Below are 17,088 nucleotides of genomic sequence, written 5' to 3' on the forward strand. Positions count from 1 at the left end.
CCTTCACGGCGTAGTGTGTTACCAATTGTTTTCTTGGTGACTATGGTCCCAGCTGCCTTGAGATCATTGACAAGATCCTCCCGTGTAGTTCTGGGCTGATTCCTCACCGTTCTCATGATCATTGCAACTCCACAAGGTGAGATCTTGCATGGAGCCCCAGGCCGAGGGAGATTGACAGTTCTTTTGTGTTTCTTCCATTTGCGAATAATCGCACCAACTGTTGTCACCTTCTCACCAAGCTGCTTGGCGATGGTCTTGTAGCCCATTCCAGCCTTGTGTAGGTCTACAATCTTGTCCCTGACATCCTTGGAGAGCTCTTTGGTCTTGGCCATGGGGGAGAGTTTGAAATCTGATTGATTGATTGTTTCTGTGGAGAGGTGTCTTTTATACAGGTAACAAACTGAGATTAGGAGCACTCCCTTCAAGAGTGTGCTCCTAATCTCAGCTCGTTACCTGTATAAAAGACACCTGGGAGCCAGAAATCTTTCTGATTGAGAGGGGGTAAAATACTTATTTCCCTCATTAAAATGCAAATCAATTTATAACATTTTTGACATGCGTTTTTCTGGATTTTTGTGTTGTTATTCTGTCTCACTGTTCAAATAAACCTACCATTAAAATTATAGACTGATCATGTCTTTGTCAGTGGGCAAACGTACAAAATCAGCAGGGGATCTCATACTTTTTTCCCTCACTGTACGTCATGATCTTGGTGTGCTATTGCACTGTATGTATATGGGGGAGGTGTCCAGCAGAAGTGGGCGTGTACAGTGCGGAGCGCCATGTTGGAGCACAGGTGTCCGTGTAAGTGATTGGCATGTCTGTTTGGGGTGTTGTGTGGGCTGTGACTGATGGACAGGCCTCTGGATGGGGAGAGTCAGGCACGGAAGATGGCGAGACCAGGGTCACATGCACCAATGGGTTTTGAGAAGGAGATGAGGAATCGAGGAACGATGAATTGAGAAAGTGCCACAGGGAAAGGTAGCATGGTGGGGGAAAGAGGAATTGACCATGGAGAAAGAAGGTAAAACAAATGGACAGACTGATGGTTTTATTCCTAACTGAGTCTCTGCCTTTGTGCCCTAATGATAAATGTTAGAGTAAGTATGACATCAATGATTCCCAAAGATTTTTCCACTGTGACCTAACTAAAGTCTGAGTGCACAAGGAATTGGCTCCGAGACACAAAATGTACAACATTTGGCAAAGACATATTTGCGTAATAGCTTAAATATAACCACTATATGTGTGTTAGGAAGCAGGGCTTGATACAGTACACTTGACATATAATGGATTATTCCCTTGTGTCTTGATGGCTTGGTGTATGGCTAACACTGTAGCTGTCACACCTAGAGAGAGCTCTGACATCTCAGCTGTACACACATCACAATTACTAGAATGGACACGGGGAGACGCATGGTGGGGACAGGACAGGACCGGGAGGGCTAAAAAAGGTCTCGAGTAGCTTTGACATTTTGTCTGAATGTCAATCGTGAGAACTCTGTGGGTGTGGTTTTAATTCGCGGAGACATTGGTACATTGAGAAATGGATATTGTGATCTTCAGTGTGTATAGAGTCATGATTTTTTTCAAGGTCCCACACACTGTTGAATGTTCAAGCAGGTTATTAAAAGTCCAAAGCAGCTGTTATTATCTCGATATCAAATCATTTCTGGGTAATGTTTAAGTACCTTACTGTGATTTGAGTTAAATTAAAATGATCAAAAAGAAACTAATAGCTTCTTACCAAAGTGAAAATTCTCAAGCAAGAACTTTGCTAGGACTGTCGGGGAGGGGAAAATTGAAAACTAGCTGTTATTGGCAGAGAGGTTTGCAACTCTCTTATTGGTCTATTAATTCATTTACCACCTGGTGATGTCACCAGGCAGGCCAAAACTCCATCCCACGAAAACAGGCTGAAATTCTCAGTATATATACACCTGTTCTGAAAGGCCCCAGAGTCTGAAACGCCACGAAGCTAGCGGCACCATGAAGACCAAAGAGCTTTCCAAACAGGTCAAGGACAAAGTTGTGGAGAAGTACAGATCAGGGTTGGGTTATAAAAAAATATCAGAAACTTTGAACATCCCACAGAGCACCATTAAATCCATAATTAAACAATTGAAAGAATATGGCACCACAACAAACCTGCCAAGAGAGGGCCGCCCACCAAAACTCACAGACCAGGCAAGGAGGGCATTAATCAGAGAGGCAACAAAGAGACCAAAGATAACCCTGAACGAGTTGCAAAGATCCACATTGGAGATTGGAGTATCTGTCCATAGGACCACTTTAAGCCATACACTCCACAGAGCTGGGCTTTACAGAAGAGTGGCCAGAAAGAAGCCATTGCTTAAAGAAAAAAATAAGCAAACACGTTTGGTGTTCGCCAAAAGGCATGTGGGAGACTCCCCAAACATATGGAAGAAGGTACTCTGGTCAGATGAGACTAAAATTGAGCTTGGCGCAAACCCAACATCTCTCATCACCCCGAGAACACCATCCCCACAGTGAAGCATGGTGGTGGCAGCATCATGCTGTTGGGATGTTTTTCATCGGCAGGGACTGGGAAACTGGTCAGAATTGAAGGAATGATGGATGGCGCTAAATACAGGGAAATTCTTGAGGGAAACCTGTTTCAGTCTTCCAGAGATTTGAGACTGGGACGGAGGTTCACCTTCCAGCAGGACAATGACCCTAAGTATACTGTGAAAGCAACACTCGAGTGGTTTAAGGGGAAACATTTAAATGTCTTGGAATGGCGTAGTCAACGCCCAGAACTCAATTCAATTGAGAATATGTGGCATGACTTAAAGATTGCTGTGCACCAGCGGAACTCATCCAACTTGAAGGAGCTGGATCAGTTTTGCCCCAGTGGCTAGATGTGCCAAGCTTATAGAGACATACCCCAAGAGACTTGCAGCTGTAATTGCTGCAAAAGGTGGCTCTACAAAGTATTGACTTTGGGGGGGTTATGCACGCTCAGATTTTCAGTTTTATTGTCTTATTTCTTGTTTGTTTCACAAAAAAAAATATTTAGCATCTTCAAAGTGGTAGGCATGTTGTGTATATTAAATGATACAAACCCCCCAAAAATCAATTTTAATTCCAGGTTGTAAGGCAACAAAATAGGAAAAATGCCAAGGGGGTGAATACTTTCGCAAGCCACTGTAGATATAAAACACAGGAAAATCACGTTTTTTACTGCACTGGGCCTTTGAATGCAACGTTTTTAAACGTTTTATGAGTTTTTGTATCTTGTACCTAAAAGTAAACTTGGTACATGTAGACGGTCCAATGTCATCAGTGTTGTCACAGTGTCAACAACAGCACTTACAAGAGTCTCAGTTTCTTGCTATATAATCAAGTCCCCACCCCTCCTTCCATGGCGTCTGTTGTGACTGTTTGATCAAGTCCCTCTTCCACACTGCTGGTATATACTGTACAGTGTATGAATGTGTCTTTTAACCATCTGTGGTGGTCCTATCTCTCTCCCTACCCCGTGCTGGCTGGCATGAGTTGTGATCGTGCGTGGCCCTGGGCAGCGGGACGGATGGCAGCGGTTCCTGCCGGTCTGAACGCACGTCCCCTGAGCGCTCGCTGCAATCTGTGGACTCTGCTGCTAAATATAGATGAGAGACACTGGAGACTCTGCTCTGCTATGGCCTGGCTGAGGGCACCCTCCCAAGCAAGGCCTTCCCTTCCCTCTATCCCTCTATCCCTCTATCCCTCTCTCTCCTCTCATCTGTCTCTTTTCATCCTCCTTTTCATCTGCTCGATCCGTCTTCTTTTCCTCTCCTCTCTCTCGGCCTATCTTCTCCTACACCTCTGGTTCTGTCATGTGCCTCTGCCTCTCTCTCTCTTTCAGTCTCACCTCTCCCTCTCCTCTACATCACAAGCCGTCAGATACATTCCTCTCACATCCACCCCCAGCAGAAAACATATTGTCTACTGTGATAAGAAATGGAATAATAGATAATATTATTTACATTCGTTTGTCAGTGCTACCAACCACATTACCCGTAGACTGAGCAGAGACTGGTGGCTAAATGCTCATTATAAACTGGGTGGTTCGAGCCCTGAATGCTGATTGGCTGACAGCCGTGGTATATCAGACCGTATACCATGGGTATGACAAAACATTTATTTTTACTGCTCTAATTACATTGGTAACCCGTTTATAATAGCAATAAGGCACCTTGGGGGTTTGGGGTATATTGCCAATATACCACGGCTAAGGACTGTATCCAGGCACTCCGCGTTGCGTCGTGCTTAAGAACAGTCCTTAGCCGTGGTATATTGGCCATATACCACACGTCCTCAGTGCCTTATTGCTTAAATATATTTCTCCCTTTATCAGCAGATGACTAGACAGTGGTAGACAGAAGGTGGCTTGATGACAGAGCTGTATGTATTCCTAGAGGTTATTTCCTAATCCTTTAATGGGGAGGGGGGTTTGTGGCTGCCCTGACCTCCCCTCCATCCTTCCCTTCCTGAATAGTCAGACATGTCCTAGAGACACAGGGGGGCGCCATTGCTGCCTGGCCGGCTGGTCCGTGACAAGTGGTGGTCAGGCAAGGTCGGAATTCTGAACAAACAAAGGGAAAGAAAAAAACACATGACTATGTGACTCTCACCCCAAGATCACCTGAAGGACCCAAAACACTGAATCATCCTCCGATGATGAGAGATCACAGGATCTATGGAGGTCAGGCCACACTGCAGAACACAGTCAGCCAGGCAGGGAGAGTTGGGCTGGGGTTGGCTGCACAGACACATGCCTGCCCTAAAAAGCGAGACAGAGGGGGTGGATTACATTGGAACCACATTGCAGAATTAGGCCTCAAACTAAGCTAGCCTTGTTTCAATTTGCCAAATTAGCCATGTGTTCCCTGGTTTGAGGCAAAGGCAGATCAAGACCAGACCCAATCTCTCTCAGTACTGAGCAGTTAGGGAATGGCATGGATGGATGGTGGCTATGTTCCTTTCCAGTATGGAGCAGAAGTGAGAATGTTAACGTTGTTTCCAGTGAATCAAGAATGGAAAATTTGACTCCATGGGATCATGATATGGAAGAGACTCTTTGGAACTTAATTTCCCCCTTGGGACACTGTTGTCTGGGACCTGGTGGTGGTAGAGACTGACATTTACACTCTGCATTATGGGTCATCAAACTGTGTCACTCTCCATCCAACAGAGTGAATTCATCAAAGTTGTATTGGGATCCCAACTTTCCCCTCTCCTCGGGGGGAGTGTAAACCTGGCATCAGCCTCTTCTCTGGGCGCCCTCACATGCAGAGCCCAGACCCAACCAATCCTGTCAAGCCTGTCCTGATTTGACAGGCGCTATCACTATGGAGAGAGGATGTGGGACTGCCACTGGTCACAGCGGAAACTCGGTTCCGTTGTCACTCTCCATTTCATTGCCCCTCGGTGATGTCAAGAAGGACCTGCATTGTTTTACGGTTGGAACTTTCCGTGTCTCTTCGCGCGCTTCTCCGTGATGGAAGAAGTAGAAAACGGGGTGTCAGCGCAACAGCTCATTTAATAAGCAATTTAAGCCTTACATCAGTCATTTTTAGGGTAAGTACAGTCACTTCGATTTTGAATTGTCCATTGAGGCAAAGTGAACATTATATGGGCTTGTGCGTTAATAGGGAATTAGATAGGGATTAGGTTACTCTAACATCAAATCTAACAGTTCATTTGGTGGAGAATAAATATTGTTCACCTTATTTTTTTTGCACATCTAATTCTACAGACAGTTTAAGGTAAGGTAACTAACTTTTACACAATTGAATTTGTTCCATTTAAATGTTCCCTCCCCCCCAGATATAGCTCGTATGTTCAAATAGTTGTCTGTTAATGCAAAGGAATTGGCTCCGCAACGTGCGGTGATGTTGTTTATTATGAGTTGTGTTACCAAAATCCAAGATGTGTAACCTGACGGGCACGCGCACTGTCAAAGATGCGCAACATCCCACCTTCTGCGCTTCTGACAGAAAATCGAGCTGTCGCTCTCCGGTGTCCATCGTATCTTCAACCAAAACGTGTCAACTCGAAGTCTACCCAGCGACTATGCCATGCCAAATGGTAAACAAACGCTCGCCTGCCATAATAAATACGAGAGGAGAAATCACTGTCGGATTGAGGTGGATTAGACCAGTTGAAATGACTTGCACAAGACATCTACTCTCTGGTTTTCCGTTGATGAAGCGACCCAAGAAGGAAAAATAAGATATTCGGCACATGTGAGCGATTCATGGCTTTAGAATTGTGGCAAGACAATTCAGCGACAGACATGAACAAAAGAACGATTGCTCTCAATAATTTGTCTGAGAAGCTGATGCTACTGTTCCATATGCAAAGAAGCCTTTAGATCCGAAGCCTTTAGATAGGCTACAAAAATGACAAGACTCTTCTGGAATGCGCTCATTGGGATTCTGGTATGCATTTTACGGAACAGAGAACTTCGCTTTAATCGACGTCCTTGTATCATGAGAGAATAATATTTGTCCTAGGAACATGGACAAAGAATGCACAAGCTTTCCCTGATGCGATGAGATACTCTTCAAGTTCTCTTTAGAATTGAAGCCAACCATATCAACACCGATAAAAATTCAAGTTTGGACTGTGTGTAAAGCCAGAACCGACAACCAATTTCACGGGAACACCGTATCTATATTAAAGCATCTTCACAGACTCGCATAGCGGTAAGAATGATTTCTAGTTTATTCAATAATGATACTGCTCTTTATTTGCCTATTCATTGTCTGCACGAGGCTGTGTTCCGTCGTGCGTATTGGTTAGCCTTGGGTAACTAATGCGCCTTTGCAACAATGGCAAATCGAACGCAAATTTCTGCATGGTCTGTTTTTTCATAATTTTTGATATACAGTTTGCATTGCCTGTTTCACCGTTATGTTGCCTACAGGCCTACTGTACCTTAGTATCACCAGGAGGGCACCTCTCAGCCGACCACACCGGCATGCACATGTGGTTGGAGACGCGGATTAGATTGACGCGGCTAAATTGCGCGATTTGAATCTATTTTGTGCTTGCAATCCGTTTGCCCATCTAAAAGGAATAGTCTATCACCGGTTAATTGTAAATATGGTTATTTAAATTGGGTGTATAAATAAGTGAATTTGGTTTTCATGTCAATAAGTGCTTCATTAGCCTATCCTTTGTTACAGAATATTGACAGGTGTCATGTTGGATGATGATTGTCTTTGTTAGTATGCATTCATTTTAATCTATATAGCTTTTAGGAACTAGTGCTTGGCTACTCATAGATTAATTAATGATCATGTGCAGTGCGCTCAATGAATGGGATTAGCAAGCGTTCCTTAGTAACAGTCAATGAGTTGGGGACAATAGGCCCTGGAGCGTTACCTACTGTTTATACTGTATAGTATTTACTACTATGCACCTTTGCACAATAAGCCAATACACAAGGGAAATTTAGTTGTCAAGACATACAGATCCCTTTTTATTAATATTTTTGGAAAGGTTGTTAGGCTATTCAGAATATGTCATGCGAATATGGTAACATACATTTTTTTTTCATCTTTATTACATTGTTATGACATTCGTATTATATAACAATTAAATAATAATAAAAATAATAATAATTATTATTATTATTATTATTATGAAAGGAGCATAAGAGTGAGTCGTAGACAGTGGAAGAAGGTTAGGCCTACATTCCAAAAGCTATACCCTGATTTTCACAAATGTCCCTCATCCCCATAGCCACCTATTCAGTTTCTCTCATTTCTGTGGGTGTTGCTCTATTAACCACCTGATTCTCTAATCCATGCAAGTGTTAATTTTGAACAACTTCCCTCTCCCTGGATATACAGTGAGGGAAAAAAGTATTTGATCCCCTGCTGATTTTGTACGCTTGCCCACTGACAAAGACATGATCAGTCTATAATTTTAATGGTAGGTTTATTTGAACAGTGAGAGACAACAAAAAAATCCAGAAAAACGCATGTCAAAAATGTTATAAATTGATTTGCATTTTATTGAGGGAAATAAGTATTTGACCCCCTCTCAATCAGAAACATTTCTGGTTCCCAGGTGTCTTTTATACAGGTAACGAGCTGAGATTAGAAGCACACTCTTAAAGGGAGTGCTCCTAATCTCAGCTTGTTACCTGTATAAAAGACACCTGTCCACAGAAGTAATCAATCAATCAGATTCCAAACTCTTCACCATGGCCAAGACCAAAGAGCTCTCCAAGGATGTCAGGGACAAGATTGTAGACCTACACAAGGCTGGAATGGGCTACAAGACCATCGCCAAGCAGCTTGGTGAGAAGGTGACAACAGTTGGTGCGATTATTCGTAAATGGAAGAAACACAAAATAACTGTCAATCTCCCTCGGCCTGGGGCTCCATGCAAGATCTCACCTCGTGGAGTTGCAATGATCATGAGAACGGTGAGGAATCAGCCCAGAACTACACGGGAGGATCTTGTCAATGATCTCAAGGCAGCTGGGACCATAGTCACCAAGAAAACAATTGGTAACACACTACGCCGTGAAGATCTGAAATCCTGCAGCACCCGCAAGGTCCCCCTGCTCAAGAAAGCACATATACAGGCCCGTCTGAAGTTTGCCAATGAACATCTGAATGATTCAGAGGAGAACTGGGTGAGTGTTGTGGTCAAATGAGACCAAAATCGAGCTCTTTGGCATCAACTCAACAACTCGCCATGTTTGGAGGAGGAGGAATAATGCCTATGACCCCAAGAACACCATCCCCACCGTCAAACATGGAGGTGGAAACATTATGCTTTGGGGGTATTTTTCTGCTAAGGGGACAGGACAACTTCACCGCATCAAAGGGACGATGGACGGGGCCATGTACCGTCAAATCTTGGGTGAGAACCTCCTTCCCTCAGCCAGGGCATTGAAAATGGGTCGTGGATGGGTATTCCAGCATGACAATGACCCAAAACACACGGCCAAGGCAACAAAGGAGTGGCTCAAGAAGAAGCACATTAAGGTCCTGGAGTGGCCTAGCCAGTCTCCAGACCTTAATCCCATAGAAAATCTGTGGAGGGAGCTGAAGGTTCAAGTTGCCAAACGTCAGCCTCGAAACCTTAATGACTTGGAGAAGATCTGCAAAGAGGAGTGGGACAAAATCCCTCCTGAGATGTGTGCATACCTGGTGGCCAACTACAAGAAACCTCTGACCTCTGTGATTGCCAACAAGAGTTTTGCCACCAAGTACTAAGTCATGTTTGCAGAGGGGTCAAATACTTATTTCCCTCATTAAAATGCAAATCAATTTATAACATTTTTGACATGCATTTTTCTGGATTTTGTTGTTGTTATTCTGTCTCTCACTGTACAATTATAGACTGATCATGTCTTTGTCAGTGAGCAAACGTACAAAATCAGCAGGGGATCAAATACTTTTTTCCCTCACTGTATTTAATTTATCTGTAATGGGTTCAGTCAGAGGCATCACTTAGTATGGTGGTTAACCCCAGAAATAACCTGGGTATTCCATTCTTATGTTATTGTAATGAGTTCCTGTTACATTATCCTGTATGCACATGAAATATACACTGAACAAAAATATAAACACAACATGTAAAGTGTTGGTCCCATATTTCATGAGCTGAAATAAAAGATCCCAAAAATGTTCCATATATACAAAAAGCTTATTTCTCTAAAATGTTGTCCAAAGATTTGTTTATAACCCTGTTAGTGAGCATTTCTCCTTTGCAAGATAATCCATCCACCTGACAGGTGTGGCATATCAAGAAGCTGATTAAACAGCATGATCATTACACAGGTGCACCTTGTGCTGGGGACAATAAAATGCCACTGTAAAATGTGCAATTTTGCCACACAACACATTGCCACAGATGTCTCAAGTTTTGAGGGAGCATGCAATTGGCATGCTGACTTCAGGAATGTCCACCAGAGCTGTTGCCAGAGAATTTAATGTTAATTTCTCTACCATAAGCCGCCTCCAATGTCGTTTTAGAGAATTTGGCTGCACGTCCAACCGGCCTCACAACTACAGACCATGTGTATGGCGTTGTGTGGGCGAGCGGTCTGCTGATGACAACGTTCTGAACAGAGTGCCCCATGGTGACGGTGGGGTTATGGTGTGGGCAGGCATAAGCTACGGACAAAAAACACAACTGCATTTTATCGATGGCAATTTGAATGCACAGACTTGACGAGATCCTGAGGCCCATTGTCGTGCCATTCTTCTGCTGCCATCACCTCATGTTTCAGCATGAAAATGCACAGCCATATGTTGAAAGGATGTACACAATTCCTGGAAGCTGAAAATGTTACAGTTCTTCCATGGCCTGCATACTCACCAGACATGTCACCAATTAAGCATGCTTGGGATGCTCTGGATCGACGTGTAAGACAGCGTGTTCCAGTTCCCGCCAATATCCAGCCATTGAAGAGGAGTGGGACAACATTCCACAGACCACAATCAACAGCCTGATCAACTATATGCTAAGGAGATGCATCGCACTGCATGAGGCAAATGGTAGTCACACCAAGACACTGACTGGTTTTCTGATCCACGCCCCTACCGTTTTTTTAAGGTACTGTATCTGTGACCAACAGATGCATATCTGTATTCCCAGTCATGTGAAATCCATAGATTAGGGCCTAATTTATTTATTTAAATTGACTGATTTCCTTATATGAACTGTAACTCAGTAAAATCTTTGAAATTGTTGCATGTTGCGTTTATATTTTGGTTCAGTATACAGTTGAAGTCGGAAATTTACATACACTTAGGTTGGAGTCATTAAAACTCGTTTTTCAACCACTCCACAAATTTCTTGTTAACAAACTATAGTTTTGGCAAGTCGGTTAGGACATCTACTTTGTGCATGACACAAGTAATTTTTCCAACAATTGTTTACAGACAGATTATTTCACTAATAATTCACTGTATCACAATTCCAGTGGGTCAGAAGTTTACATACACTAAGTTGATTGTGCCTTTAAACAGCTTGGAAAATTCCAGAAAATGATGTCATGGCTTTAGAAGCTTCTGATAGGCTAATTGACATCATTTGAGTCAATTGGAGGTGTACCTGTGGATGTATTTCAAGGCCTACCTTCAAACTCAGTGCCTCTTTGCTTGACATCATGGGAAAATCAAAATAAATCAGCCAAGACCTCAGAAAAGAAATTGTAGACCTCCACAAGTCTGGTTCATCCTTGGGAGCAATTTCCAAATGCTTGAAGGTACCACGTTCATCTGTACAAACAATAGTACGCAAGTATAAATACCATGGGACCACGCAGCCGTCATACCGCTCAGGAAGGAGACGCGTTCTGTCTCCTAGAGATGAACGTACTTTGGTGCGAAAAGTGCAAATCAATCCCAGAACAACAGCAAAGGACCTTGTGAAGATGCTGGAAGAAACAGGTACAAAAGTATCTATATCCACAGTAAAACAAGTCCTATATCAACATAACCTGAAAGGCCGCTCAGCAAGGAAGAATCTACTGCTCCAAAACCGCCATAAAAAAGCCAGACTACGGTTTGCAACTGCACATGGGGACAAAGATCGTACTTTTTGGAGAAATGTCCTCTGGTCTGATGAAACAAAAATAGAACTGTTTGGCCATAATGACCATCGTTATGTTTGGAGGAAAAAGGGGACATCTCAAGACATCAGTCAGGAAGTTAAAGCTTGGTCGCAAATGGGTTTTCCAAATGGACAATGACTCCAAGCATACTTCCAAAGTTCTGGCAAAATGGCTTAAGGACAACAAATTCAAGGTATTGGAGTGGCCATCACAAAGCCCTGACCTCAATCCTATAGAAAATGTGTGGGCAGAACTGAAAAAGTGTGTGCGAGCAAGGAGGCCTACAAACCTGACTCAGTTACACCAGCTCTGTCAGGAGGAATGGGCCAAAATTCACCCAACTTATTATGGGAAGCTTGTGGAAGGCTACCCAAAATGTTTGACCCAAGTTAAACAATTGAAAGGCAATGCTACCAAATACTAATTGAGTGTATGTAAACTTCTGACCCACTGGGAATGTGATGAAAGAAATAAAATCTGAAATAAATCATTCTCTCTACTATTATTCTGACATTTCACATTCTTAAAATAAAGTGGTGATCCTAACTGACCTAAAACAGGGAGTTATTACTAGGATTAAATGTCAGGAATTGTGAAAAACTGAGTTTAAATGTATTTGGCTAAGGTGTATGTAAACTTCCGACTTCAACTGTACATCCGGTTTCTATGTAGTATCTAACACTAACAGACTGGGATTGACTTCAACATGTGTTACAATGACTTTGCACCAAGCTGCAGGAACACAATGTCTGTCTACAAAATGTAGATTAATTTTATATAGCATCAACAGAAAAAGCTCTAGTCATGAATACTACGTATTGGTTTGTATTAAATATGGATGGTATGTATTTATTCTGTGTCTCCTCTTTGGTGAAATGACCGTTGAGACATCCCCTCATTCACCACGTTTTCCCAATACCTTCCTGTCCTCCTCTCTGCTTTTAGATTTACTAGGTGTGTTTTGGCAATACTCTTAATTTCCACCATGGGAATGTGGTACACATATTTTTTAGGCAGTCTATCTCTGTCCCCCCAACACCCCCCAGACCAGCCCCCTTAATCAGAGTGTGTGGGAGACCTGGCCACTGGAGGGGGGGGGGTCAGCAGGGAGACCAGCCTCCCTGGCCCCAGTGCTGAGAGAAAGCAGAGGAGTAGAAACATTAACACCATCCCCCCATCAGTTCATCTTATTATCATGACTGATGTGCTCTTCTCCTATTTTCATTCAAAACACATATATTGGACTCTGTTGAATCATCTGTTGGGGGAAACCACTGGGTCAGACTCATACTGTAGAGAATCAAAAATAATGGATAAATGAATGGATCAAATCATGGATATTAGAGTCTGCTAGGTGATAGAAGATAGGGATTCATCTCCCCTTGAATAATAGTGTAGATTGTAAAATAAATCATAGCTGTTGTCCAATAGGAGTCTAATCATGGACCTAAAAATGGTCTACGTCTGAATAATGGTGTATGCCGCAGGACTGTATCTTGCAAAAGATGTCCTGAAAATGTATTGTGCTCTTTCAGAAAATGATTTTAAATTCACCTTATTTAGATAGTGTGAATGTCACTGTAGAGGGTTCCTCACTCTCCGTCCAATTGTCTAGCTGCATGGCACGAGAGCTGAAATGCCTAGGCATTATGTCTATATCCAGTTTAGCAGATGTAAACACACCTCAGATTTAACCCTGGTCACACAGCACACAGACAGAGAAGACTGAGGCTTTGTGTCTGAAACGCAAATGCTTTAGATTCCCTCCATTTTCCTCTTGGCTAGTGCTTTTTTAAATGAGAATAATCATGAGTTAAGGTAAAATGAAGGGGCCTGTTTTATTGAATTCTGTAAATGGTTGTTGTAAATTGGGTTTGTTGTGTGGGAACTGACAGTCTTGGTCTGGTATGCAGTTTTGGCAAAATTTGAATAATTTATGTTCTGTTTTTTGGGGGGCTGTATGTCCCTGGGTTTTAATGTGGTTTATGTTGTGGAACAGTTTGGTTCTGGTATGATGATTGTGCTGTTCTTGTAGAACATCTTGGCTATGTGTTGTGGATTGAGCCGGTCTTGTGAAACTGTTTTGCTCTGGATTATGTATTTGGCTAGTCTTAGAACTGTTTCAATTTCAGTAAGATATTGGGAAGATTCATTGAACACTTGACCACCATTTTGTGACACAAAGAATTCCTCTATCCACTGATGGAAGGTCATACTGTATGTGAGTTAAGGAAGCGAGTAGAGGATTTTAAAATGTGTGTGGGGAGATGGGTGTGTTAAAGAAAAGTGTATTTCTTGAGAAAGATCAATTACTTTGACCTTGCTGTTTTTTAAATATATTTATTTTCCTAATTATTGTGTAAGATTAATGAGAGTGCACTACAGCTACACAACTCCTTTGTTCTTGCTTGTTCTTAACACTGACATAGAAACGTGGTTGGGTGGCTCTAGTCCATAACACAAGATAAACATCACTTTATTTGGCAATTGTACACAAAAGGTCCAACTGAAATTTGACTTCTGCTTTATCCCATCCCTTCCAAACGTCCCAACAAAACTACACAGTGAGCAGTGGGGAGGGATCAGGTCCTCATCCTCATGACTCATGATGACTTGACGTCAGTGTGAGGAGAATGTCCACTGCAGTCACATCTGACCCCACCTTAAAACACAAATGTCTGTAGTTGACATTCCACGTGTAACGATGAGTCTGTCATTTTGTAAAGCAAGAGAAAAAACGAAGGAAATCCGTATCATCATGATTCTTACACCATACTTATCAGGGCAATTTTGGGCGGGATAAAGCCAACTGTGTCATTTGTTAATTTACTTGCACCCTCAGATATTGAAGACTTGTAGACAGGCTTATAGAGAGCCATGAATGTTCATCAGACCAGACGTCAGATACTTTATATCAGTGTTATAAAGGTCTCTAATGCAAAGGAAAATGTCTGTGTGTGCATGAGGATGTGTGTGCATCCGTGCGTGCGAGCATCTGTGTGCGTGTGTGTTTGTGTTTGTGTGTGTGTACAGACTGTGATATCTGGTTTACCTCAGCATGTGCTCCTGACGAGAGATGAACAGCCGAGCAAAATGCATACAGCCATGAGACTCCTTCCCACTGGGAATGTCACTGCTGAACACGGGGATCCGCTCAGACACATGTGCCTCGCGTAACACACACTGGCGCGCATGCACACACACACACACACACACACACACACACACACACACACACACACACACACACACACACACACACACCATCTCTCTCTCACACACACACACACCATCTCTCTCTCTCTCACACACACACACACCATCTCTCTCTCACACACACACACCGCCTCTCACACAATCTCACAGATTCACACACGCACACACACACATAGACACACACACACCGTCTCAAACACACACAGATTCACACACTGCTCATACACAAAGAGACGTTTACACTCAGTTCATCGTGGGACATACATATTCACACAGATTTCTCGGACTCATGAGTCAGGGCGCCATGACACATTTACATACAAGCATAGGGGAGACGGCACGGGCCGTAATGCGTGGCGACAGGTCTCATGCTTACTGCCCGCAAGTCACTAAAGGGGTGGAGCCGCAAAGCGAAAGGCTGGGCTGCACTACACACAGTAGGAAGGAATGTACTGTAACCACAGAGATGCTTGTCATTCACTCAATGAAACTGAGATCTGTGTGTGGGTGTATGTACGTGGACGTTTGTGTGTGAGGTGCAGCTGTTGCTAGGGTGAAATATAGCCAGGACGGAGGATGCACAGTTGCACTGTTCAAACATAATCGCATACTCAGTGCCGCTTGAATCGTATTATATTGAGATACTGTATCTTGGCTCCTTAAACTAAAGCCTTTCTTCGCCTGCCTGAGTGCTAAGCTCTGTGGCTAATAAGTAGCTCTACACTAGCGCGCGCGCACATATACACACACACACACACACACACACACTACACACACAGTGTGATACTAAGGTGAAACGCTGTGAAACACTGTGACAGATTATCAGCAGGTTGTCTCTGCTGCGCCGGAACACACAGAGAAAACCCTTTCACACACACACACACACACACACACACACACACACACACACACACACACACACACACACACACACAATATCAGCACACACACGGGTCATCTGCAGGGCGCAGAGACTGAGGTGGTCATCTATAAGAATCTAGTAGGGGATCTGTTTCACAGTGCTGTGCACAGCGAAGGACGCACGGATTTGTCCAGCAGCGCTCACTGCTCATGCCCCATTGGCTTAGCCAGGCCAGACGTGGCTGCATGGGCTCTGTCTCTCTGTGTCCTCATCACCGGGAGAGGAGAGCTGAACACAACAGCCAAGCTTAGGGGCCACCGCAACAGAGACAACCTGTTACTCCCCGGCAGCCAGACAGCTACACAGAGAGGGAAGGAAAGGCACAGAGAGAGAGAGGGAAAGGGAGACATTTTGTTTGCTTCTTTGCTGTTTTTTAGCTTATAGTATTAATTTGTGTCTAGTCTATGTGAAATCTGACATAATGATCTTGCAGCGAATAGATGTGAATGGGCAGCGGAAAACATACACTGTATATATCTAGTCTGAAACCAAGGGTCTTGCAACTCTGAGTTGTCCAAGACAATCCTTTCGGTCAATTGAGCAACTTTTAGGGTCTGCAGTACACAGGACCAAAATGGCAGAGATAGAGAGACAAGCTGGCAGTGGGTTATTTTTAGCCATTGCTACATGTGCAGTAAGGGTTATTTCTCTGAGACATCCCACTGCCTTTGATCACGTAGCTGTCCATCCCAACTCCATATGGTGGATAGGCAGACAGGTGGATAGATCTCCTAGATGATATCAGAGATGGTCATTTATGTTAAATGGTTGAACAATCACGCTAAGTCAAGCTATTACAGTAGTACTTCACTTGCCAGAGCTAATCAGACAGGTACATTGTCTCCAATGGGCTGAAATATTCAAGATGGATTTCTCCATTTATACTGTGATCAGATCACAGACGAATCACCAAACTGACGTGTTCTCCACAACTCTTCTCCCTGAAATAGGCTACATCTATATGCTGATATGCCATTAGCTTTGTAAGCATGCATATTTTACTGGTCTGACTCGCTGCGGTGGGGTGGGTCAGTTGGAAAATGCCTCGAAAACGGTCTGTTCTGTTATACCTGAAAGATATGGGTAGGGTTGTACAGTAGAGAATCGAAGGACCATGGATGTTTGAAGAAACCTTAGGTGCTGGCTTAAGGCCGGAAGCAACCGCTACCGGCCTTAAGAACAAGGATGAGGCGGATGTCCAGGTTAAGGGGAGTTTAATGGAAGGAGATGTCCACATTCACACACACGTCTGACCACTCTTGGTTCAGATAACTGAGAATGCCATCCAGTGAGAACAGACATTAATTGTGTCTGAGAATGATTGTGGTTCTGAAAAGAAAGGATAAATAAACTTAGG

General features: G+C 43.3%; 1 pseudogene; it reads left to right on the forward strand.

Moving 5' to 3' along the window:
- Positions 1-5,995: 5,995 nt before the first annotated feature.
- LOC121569615 overlaps positions 5,996-17,088 on the forward strand; it is a 79,719-nt pseudogene continuing 68,626 nt past the window's right edge.

This window comes from Coregonus clupeaformis, chromosome 35 (genome assembly GCF_020615455.1).
Source record: "Coregonus clupeaformis isolate EN_2021a chromosome 35, ASM2061545v1, whole genome shotgun sequence".
NCBI classification, from domain to species: Eukaryota; Metazoa; Chordata; class Actinopteri; order Salmoniformes; family Salmonidae; genus Coregonus; species Coregonus clupeaformis.